Source organism: Theropithecus gelada, chromosome 19 (assembly GCF_003255815.1).
Source record: "Theropithecus gelada isolate Dixy chromosome 19, Tgel_1.0, whole genome shotgun sequence".
NCBI lineage: Eukaryota > Metazoa > Chordata > Mammalia > Primates > Cercopithecidae > Theropithecus > Theropithecus gelada.
The window spans coordinates 30,382,491-30,390,935 of record NC_037687.1 but is presented as its reverse complement, the minus strand read 5'-3'; the positions used below and the strand labels follow the sequence as shown (position 1 = coordinate 30,390,935).

At 41.2% G+C, this 8,445-nt stretch overlaps 1 pseudogene; it reads right to left on the bottom strand.

The window, feature by feature from the left end:
- Window positions 1–6,839: 6,839 nt before the first annotated feature.
- Window positions 6,840–8,364, bottom strand: LOC112611922 (annotated as a pseudogene).
- Window positions 8,365–8,445: the final 81 nt, after the last annotated feature.

Here is an 8,445-nt window from a genome sequence, read left to right as displayed (position 1 = left end):
GAGGATCCCTTGAGCCCAGGAGGTTGAGGCTGCAGTGAGCTGAGATCGTGCCACTGCCCACCAGCCTGGATGACAAAGTGACACCCTGTCTCAGAAAAGAAAAAAATAAATAAATAAAAATAAAAAATACAGTCAGCTGAAATGCAATAGAAATAGTTCATAAAGTTCCTTTCTATTATGAAGAGTTTGCCATCTTTGGATGTGTCCTATTTTAAGTGTATTTGCAATGAATTGATCTTTGCTTTGAAGAACAGACATGTATTCACCTCCATAGTCTTCATAATCTATGAGCCAGGCACCACCATTATAAAGACCAAGAGGACTCAAGCACAGAGAGATGACATGATTTGTGTAAATTCACACCGTGTTTGGGGTGGAATGGGGACTGATCTTGTCTGGGCTGATTTCAGAGTGCATTAACCACCATGTTCTATTGCCAAAGCTAGTTAGCAGAGTTCTTCCAATAATGAAGATACATATTTAATTTTTATTTTATACCTTGTCTCTATATTTTACACAGGTACATTTAATTTCATAATTTTGTTTTTGACCGGTTTCCACTGATGTGTCAAATATTACCCCAGAGGCTGATACCAGTTATGAATAAATCTTTAAAGACCTTGATTAAATGTAGATACCCTGATTGGAGTATAAAATTATAGGAATCTGCCTCATGACTAAATTAGATTTAAACAATTGACCCCCTATCAGGATAGCTAGACAGAGACTCACTTCTTTTTATGCCAGGAAAGAAAGTATAATGGCACCTACCACAGGAATTAATGGACACTCTGATATCATGTCCTAACTACCTGACGTGAAACACTAGAGGATGATCAAATAAAGTAGGGTAGAAATTAAATTATCATGGCCCGGCGCGGTGGCTCATGCCTGTAATCCTAGCACTTTGAGAGGCCTAGGCAGGCAGATCACCTGAGGTCAGGAGTTCGAGACCGGCCTGGCCAACATGGTGAAACCTCGTCTCTACTAAAAATACAAAAATTAGCTGGGCATGGTTGTGCGCGCCTGTAATCTCAGCTACTTGGAAGGCTGAGAGAGGAGAATTGCTTGAAGCTGGGAGGCAGAAGTTGCAGTGAGCGGAAATCGCAAGACTGCTCCCCAGATCTGGGCTACAGAACAAGATTTGGTCTCAGAAAAAAAAAAAAAAAGGAAAGAAAGCAATGGACTTGTGAGCATAACTGAATACCAAATAATATAGAAATGTCATAGAAACATATAGTTTACCAATATTTACATATATATTACTATATAATTATACTGATGTACAGTTAATTATATTGATGTATAGTTATATAACTATGTAAAATATAGTATTACAAATATAGTTTATCAATATATAGTATACCAATTTCAATTAACAGAAATATCCCAAATGGTAATAATTTTCTAGCTAGACTGACAAATTTTTTTCTCAGTGCAAAAAAGTTTACTGGTCCTATGATGTTGTAGGCAGGTCTCCAACTCCTGGTGCTACTCCTGTGTTTGTTATGCTACCTACCAAAAGGAATTTGGCTGGTAATTTCCTAATTAATGAAGGTTACTAGTCATTTGATTTTTTTTTTTGAGACTGAGTTTCGCCCTGTCGACCAGGCTGCAGTGCAATGGCGCGATCTCGGCTCACTGCATCCTCCGCCTCTCTGGTTCAAGCGATCCTCCTACCTCAGTCTCCTGAGTAGCTGGGATTATAGGCACCCGCCACCATGCCTAGCCTCATTCAGCTTTGAAAGAGAAAACTGTGTGTAATCCCAGCATTTTGAAAGGCCGAGGTGGGTGGATGACTTGCGGTCAGGAGTTCAAGACCAACCTGGCTAACATGGTGAAACCCCATCTCTACTAAAAATACAAAAATCAGCCAGCGTGGTGGTCTGTGCTTGTAATCCCAGCTACTTGGAAGGCTGAGGCAGGAGAACCACTTTAACCCTAGAAGTGGAGGTTGCAGTGAGCATAGATTGCACCACTGCACTCCAGACTGGTCGACAGAGCAAGACTCAGTCTCAAAAAAGAAAAGAAAAGAAAATAAAGTTATCCTGGATTATCTGGGTGGGTCCTAAGTGTCCTTGAAGCAGAAGTGTATGTCAGAGAGATGCAACAGAGGAGGAAGTTAGGACCCAGGAGCGTGAGGGTGATTTCACGTGCTGGATTTTGAATATATGGGAACCAGGAGAAAAAAAATGAATTCTGACAACATTCTGAATGAGCTCAGAAGGAAATTCTGCCCCCACAGCCTCAAGACTCGATCCCATGGCTTTGACCTTGATTTTGGCCTTGTGAGACCAGACAGAGTACCCAGAAAAACCTGACACATTTCTCATCTATGAACTGTGAGAAAATAAATGGGTGCTGTAGTAAACATCTGGCTATACCATGGCAATTCATAAACACAAAATTAATGCACACCTGAACAATGTAATAAAATATTTAAACACTAAAATAAAAAGTAGTCATTTATATCTAAACATAAATTCACCAGTTTGAGGTGTATCCTTCCTATACAATTTCATAGAATATCTAAAATTGCTTCTGAAATCATATACAAAATATGTATGAATATACACACCATTCAGAGATTCTGTTCATTATTCAATATTTAAATATATATTTGCAGATTTACATTTCTGTCTAATTCAATAGTTTTCACCAACCAGTGATGTTTTTTCTTTTTCTTTTTGAGATGGAGTTTCATTCTTGTTGTCCAGGCTGGAGTCCAATGGCGTGATTTCAACTCACCTCAACTTCTGCCAACTGGCTTCAAGCGATTCTCCCGCCTCAGCCTCTGGAGAAGCTGGGATTACAGGCATGCGCCACCACACCCGGCTACTTTTGTACTTTTAGTAGAGATGGAGTTTCACCATGTTGGTCAGGCTGGTCTCCAACTCCTGACCTCAGGTGATCTGCCTGCCTCGACCTCCCAAAGTGCTGGGATTACAGGCCTGAGCCACTATGTCTGGCCAATCAGTGATGTTTTCATACCAGTTTCAATAGATTTATGCATTTTTTTTTTTTTTTTTTTTTTTTGAGACGGAGTCTCGCTCTGTAGCCCAGGCTGGAGTGCAGTGGCCGGATCTCTGCTCACTGCAAGCTCCGCCTCCCGGGTTCACGCCATTCTCCTGCCTCAGCCTCCCGAGTAGCTGGGACTACAGGCGCCCGCCATCTCGCCCGGCTATTTTTTGTATTTCTTAGTAGAGACGGGGTTTCACTGTGTTCGCCAGGATGGTCTCGATCTCCTGACCTCGTGATCCGCCCATCTCGGCCTCCCAAAGTGCTGGGATTACAGGCTTGAGCCACCGCGCCCGGCCGATTTATGCATTTTTTAAAACGCCACATCAGATTCCATGGTGACTGTGAATAAACCATGGCATTGCAACACTCCTTGTTCACACATCGACAGAGCTGAGTGGGTCCGTCTGTGTCCTGCCAGAGCACACATCACAGCATGTGGATCACGCTGATTGAGCATCTGTGGTGACCTGTGTGGTCCTTGGATAGATTATTATTGCACCATGGTGACTGCACATTCTCCCCAAGACAGACAACTGATAACAGACCTTGCGAGTAGCCATAAAATATCACATCCCAACAAATGCGCACCCAGGTAACTCCACCTAGTACTGCCTCCTCTAGGCCCCTGTCATCCTGTAGAAGGCCCGAAAAGAACGGGATTTACAAGAAAATCTATGGTAGTTTTCACTGGGAGCCCGCAGTTTGTGGCAGGAAATGGGAACGTATTTGGGTTTTTTGCGGGGTTAGGGTGGTATGGGGTGGTTAGGGGGGTGTGTGTTGGGGAGGGGTCAGTACACCCTATATCCCCACTGCTGTAGGAAAATCTGGGGGCATCTCTGGGAAGGCACCTGAAGACAGAGTAGAAACTCACATTTTGTTCTCCATGTGGGAACTTCTCATACCTGATTCTCTCCTGTGGCAAAGGATTATTATAAAATATGATGTTTGCTGGAAGTTTTTTGGGTTTTTTTTTTTTGAGACGGAGTCTCACTCTGTCCCCCAGGATGGAGTGCAGTAGCGCGATCTCGGCTCACTGCAACTTCTGCCTCTCGGGCTCAAGCGATTCTCCTGCCTCGGCCTCAGGAGTAGCTGGGATTACAGGCATGCGCCACCGTGCCTTGTAAAGTTTTGTATTTTTAGTAAAGATGGGATATCTCTGCGTTAGTCAGCCTGGTCTCAAAGTCCCAACCTCAGGTGATTCGCCCACCTCAGCCTCCCAAAGTGCTGGGATTAGAGGCATGAGCCGCAGCGCCCGGCCTCTATGTAGCTTTGTAAAAATCCTTGTAGCTATCTCATTTAGGAATAAAATGGAAGGCAGGTATTTCTGACACAGTTCCCAGCTTGACTTTTCTCTTTGGCTTAGTAATTTTTATTTTGCTTTCACATGCTTGTGACTGACATAATGCTCTGACACAGATATTGTTTTGTTTAGATTTTTCCAAACTAGTAAAGTCCAAGGGTCTGTCATGAACTGGGTTATGGGAGACGAGAAGATTCCCAGGAGACTCCTGGTCTCAACCAATCCTCCCACCTCAGCCTCCCAAAGTGCGAGGACCACAGGTGTGATCCACTGAACCCAGTGGAGTTTAAAAAAAAAAAAAAAAAAAAAAAGCAACACACAAATTAAGGTACTCTATGGAATTACATTATTTGACTTTTTTTTGAAATGAAAAGTCTCATATATTCATTACTGACCCCAGTCAAACAATGTCATAACAGATTCAGAGAGAAAAAATATATTCCCAATAAAACATGTCCAACTCTCCAGATGGTGGTGACATTTTCGGCTTGATATGGTAACGTGATTGAGACACTCAGACAGCATAAATATGTGTGCCATCTCATATGCAATTCCTTATAGACCTAGCTTGGTTCTTCTCCAATGTCTCCTTTTAAAGTTGTACCTGTTTTCTTACCAGTTTTGATCTGAATCCACTGGGGCATGGAACGATTTTGCTTTTGTTTCTTGGTCAGGAATCGCTTAATCCTGAAAGTCTTACAAGAAGATCTGGTGAGAAGCAGAGTCAAGTACACACACCACGAGAGGAGAGAGGAAGAGAAGGGGCTTGATATCTTTTTTTTTTTTCTTTTTGAGACAAAATTTCGCTCTTGTTGCCCAGGCTGGAGTGCAATGGTGCCATCTCAGCTCACTGCAACCTCCGCCACCCAGGTTCCAGCGATTCTCCAGCCTCAGCCTGCTGAGTAAGTGGGATTACTGGCACCTGCCACCATACCCAGCTAATTTTTGTATTTTTAGTAGAGACGGGGTTTCACCATTTTAACCAGCCTGTTCTTGAACTCCTGAATACTATTTCTGCTGTTACCTGTCAGTCCTCTTCATTGCAGCACACACAAGCTTAATTTTAATTTTTATTTTTAAACTGATGTGGGCCAGATGTGGTGGCTCATGCCTGTAATCCCAGCACTTTGGGAGGCCAAGGTGGGTGGATCACAAGGTCAGGAGTTCAAGATCAATCTGGCCAATGTGGTGAAACCCCATCTCTACTAAAAACACAAAAATTAGCCGTGTGTGGTGGCGTGCCCCTGTACTCCCAACCCACTAGGGAGGTAGAGACAGGAGAATCACTTCAATCCAGGAAGCAGAGGTTGCAGTGAGCCGAGATCACACCACTGCACCCCAGCCTGGTCAACAGATCAAGACACTGTCTCAAAACAAACAAAGAAACAAAAGAAAACAAAAACCTGATGTGGATGGTGTGCCTGCTGCTCCTTGCATCACCTTCAACACTGTCTTGTCCCGATTCAAATGAGTTATCGATTTAAAAACTGTTTACTTCTTTTGGGCATCGTCTCCATAACCTTTTCATAAAGCGTCAATGATTATATTATTCCTCTTCCCAAACTTTCCCATAATTATTCCTTTATTGAGACAGTATCTTGCTCGTCACCCATGCTGGAGTGCAGTGGCATGACCACAGCTCACTGCAGCCTCAACCTCCCAGGCTGAAGCCATCCTCCCACCACAGACTCCACAGTAGCTGGCCCTGCAGTCATATGCCACCATGACCAGCTAATTTTTGTATTTTCTGTAGACAAGGTGGTTTCACCATGTTGCCCAGGCTGGTCTTAAATACCTGGGCTCACGTGACCCACCTGTCTTGGCCTCTGAAAGTGCTGGGATTACAGGCCTGAGACACTGCATCTGATCTCATCATAAATTTGATGTTTCTTCTTGTTTCCATTTTAGCAGAATTTATATTGCTTTGATAGAATCTCTTTTCAAACTCATGTCTTATCCTTCTGAGTGCCTTAAACTAGAACCTGTTCAGACATGTCATAACAGATTTGTACCAGTTTATTTTGGTGCAAAAACTGGGAAATTCATGCACAATTTTCTCAAAATACTTATTTTTCCATGAATTTCTCCAAGATTGCTTGCACTAGAAAACTGTATTCAAGAGGACATTAAAAAAAAATGTAGATATTCACGTGACACTTATTTCTGGGATGCAAGGATGGTTCAACATATTCAAGCAAATCAATGTGATATGCCACTTGAACAGAAAGAAAGATAAAAACCACATCATCTTAATAGATGGAGAAAAAGCATTTCAGAAAATTCAAAATCCAGTCATCATAGAAATCCTAAACAAAATAGATAGAAAAGGAAATGTACCTCAACAATAGAAAGACCATCTATGAAATGACCAATGAGTAAATAGTCAAGCAGGGAAAATGGAATGCTTTTCCTGTAGGATCTCACATGCTGCAAGAATGCTCTCACCCCTTCTATTCAATCAATACTGGCTGTCCTAGCCAGAGCAGTGAAATAGCAGAAGAAATAAAACTCATCCAAATCAGAAAGAAAGAAGTAAAATTATATTTGTTTATAGATGAAATGATCTTCTGTGTAGAAAATCACAAAGAGTCAACCAAAATACTACTGGAACTAAGTAACATATTCAGTGGATTTGCACAATACAGTATCAGCACCAAAAATTAGTTGAATTTCCATACTTTAACAATAAAAAATTTAAAAATTTTTAAACACTTCCATTTGCTGGAGAATGTAAAGTAAGAAATACTTAGAAATAAACTTAAAAAGCTCAGAAGTTCGTACCTTGAAATCTACAAACATTGATCAAAATGATTAAAAACAGAGCTACAACCCATATTGATGTTTTGGAAAAATATTGTTAAATGATTATATAACCCAATGTGATTTAGATTCAACACAATACCCATAAAACTCCCTATCAGTTTTTTTTTTTTAAAGAAAGAGAAAACAGGCTGGGAAAATGGCTCACGTCAGTTGGCCAGGTTGATCTCAAATTCCTGACCTCAAGTGATATACCTCCCTTGGCCTCACAAAATGCTGAGAGTACAGGCAGGAGCCAGTGCCCAGCCTAATCCTTTTAACATAAACACTTTAATTTCACTTAATGCTTGAACTCAATGTTAAATCAACTCAACTCAATGCTGAATTGACTGTAATGTTAATTAATGCTTAACGGTTTGCTCTACTCATTGCATTTGGAACAACTACCTCCAAAATAAATGTTCTGATGTTCTTCAAGGAGTGAACTCAGACTGAAGACCTTGGCACATTGATGACATTTGTAAGATTTCTGTCCAGTATGCATTCTCTGATGCCTAATGATGTGTGAACGTGAAGTAAAGGCTTTGCCACAATCATCACACTTGTGAGGTTTCTCTCCTATGTTTCGCATAGAATGAAACTTGACTGAAGACCTTGCCACAATCGTGACATTTGTAAGGTTTCTCTGCAGCATGAGTTCACCAATGAACTGCAAGGTATGAATGATGTCTGAAAAAATCTCCCAAATTTATTACACTAGTATGATCTCTCTTCATTATGGATTCTCCAATGATTTGCAATGGTTGTAGCATTACTGAAGACTTTGTGACAATCATTACATCAGTAAAGTTTCCCTACAACATGAATTGCCTGATGGTAAACAGGTGTTGACTGCCCACTAAAGACTGTCACACTCGTTACACTCGTAAGGTTTCTCTCCAGTGTGAATTCTAGGATGTTGTGCCAGGTGCGAATCATACCTGAAAGCCTTGTCACAAACTTACATTTTTATGGTTTATCTCTAGTATGAATTCACCTAGGTCTTTCAAGGTTTGATGTGCAACTGAAAACTTTGTGACATTCTTCACATTTGTAAGCTTTCTCTCCAGTATGAATTCTCCTGTCTCTCGAGGCTTGATTGGCAACTGTAAACTTTGTCACGTGCTTCACATTTCTAAGGTTTCTCTCCAGTATGAATTCTGTGATGACGTGCATGGTGTGCCTGTTGATTAAAAACCACACCATATTCATTCCACTTGTAAAGTTTCTCTCCAATATGAATTTTCTTGTCTTTCAAGGCTTGATTTGTGACCAAACTTTTTTCATGATTTACATTTCTAAGGTTTATCTCCAGGATAAATTGT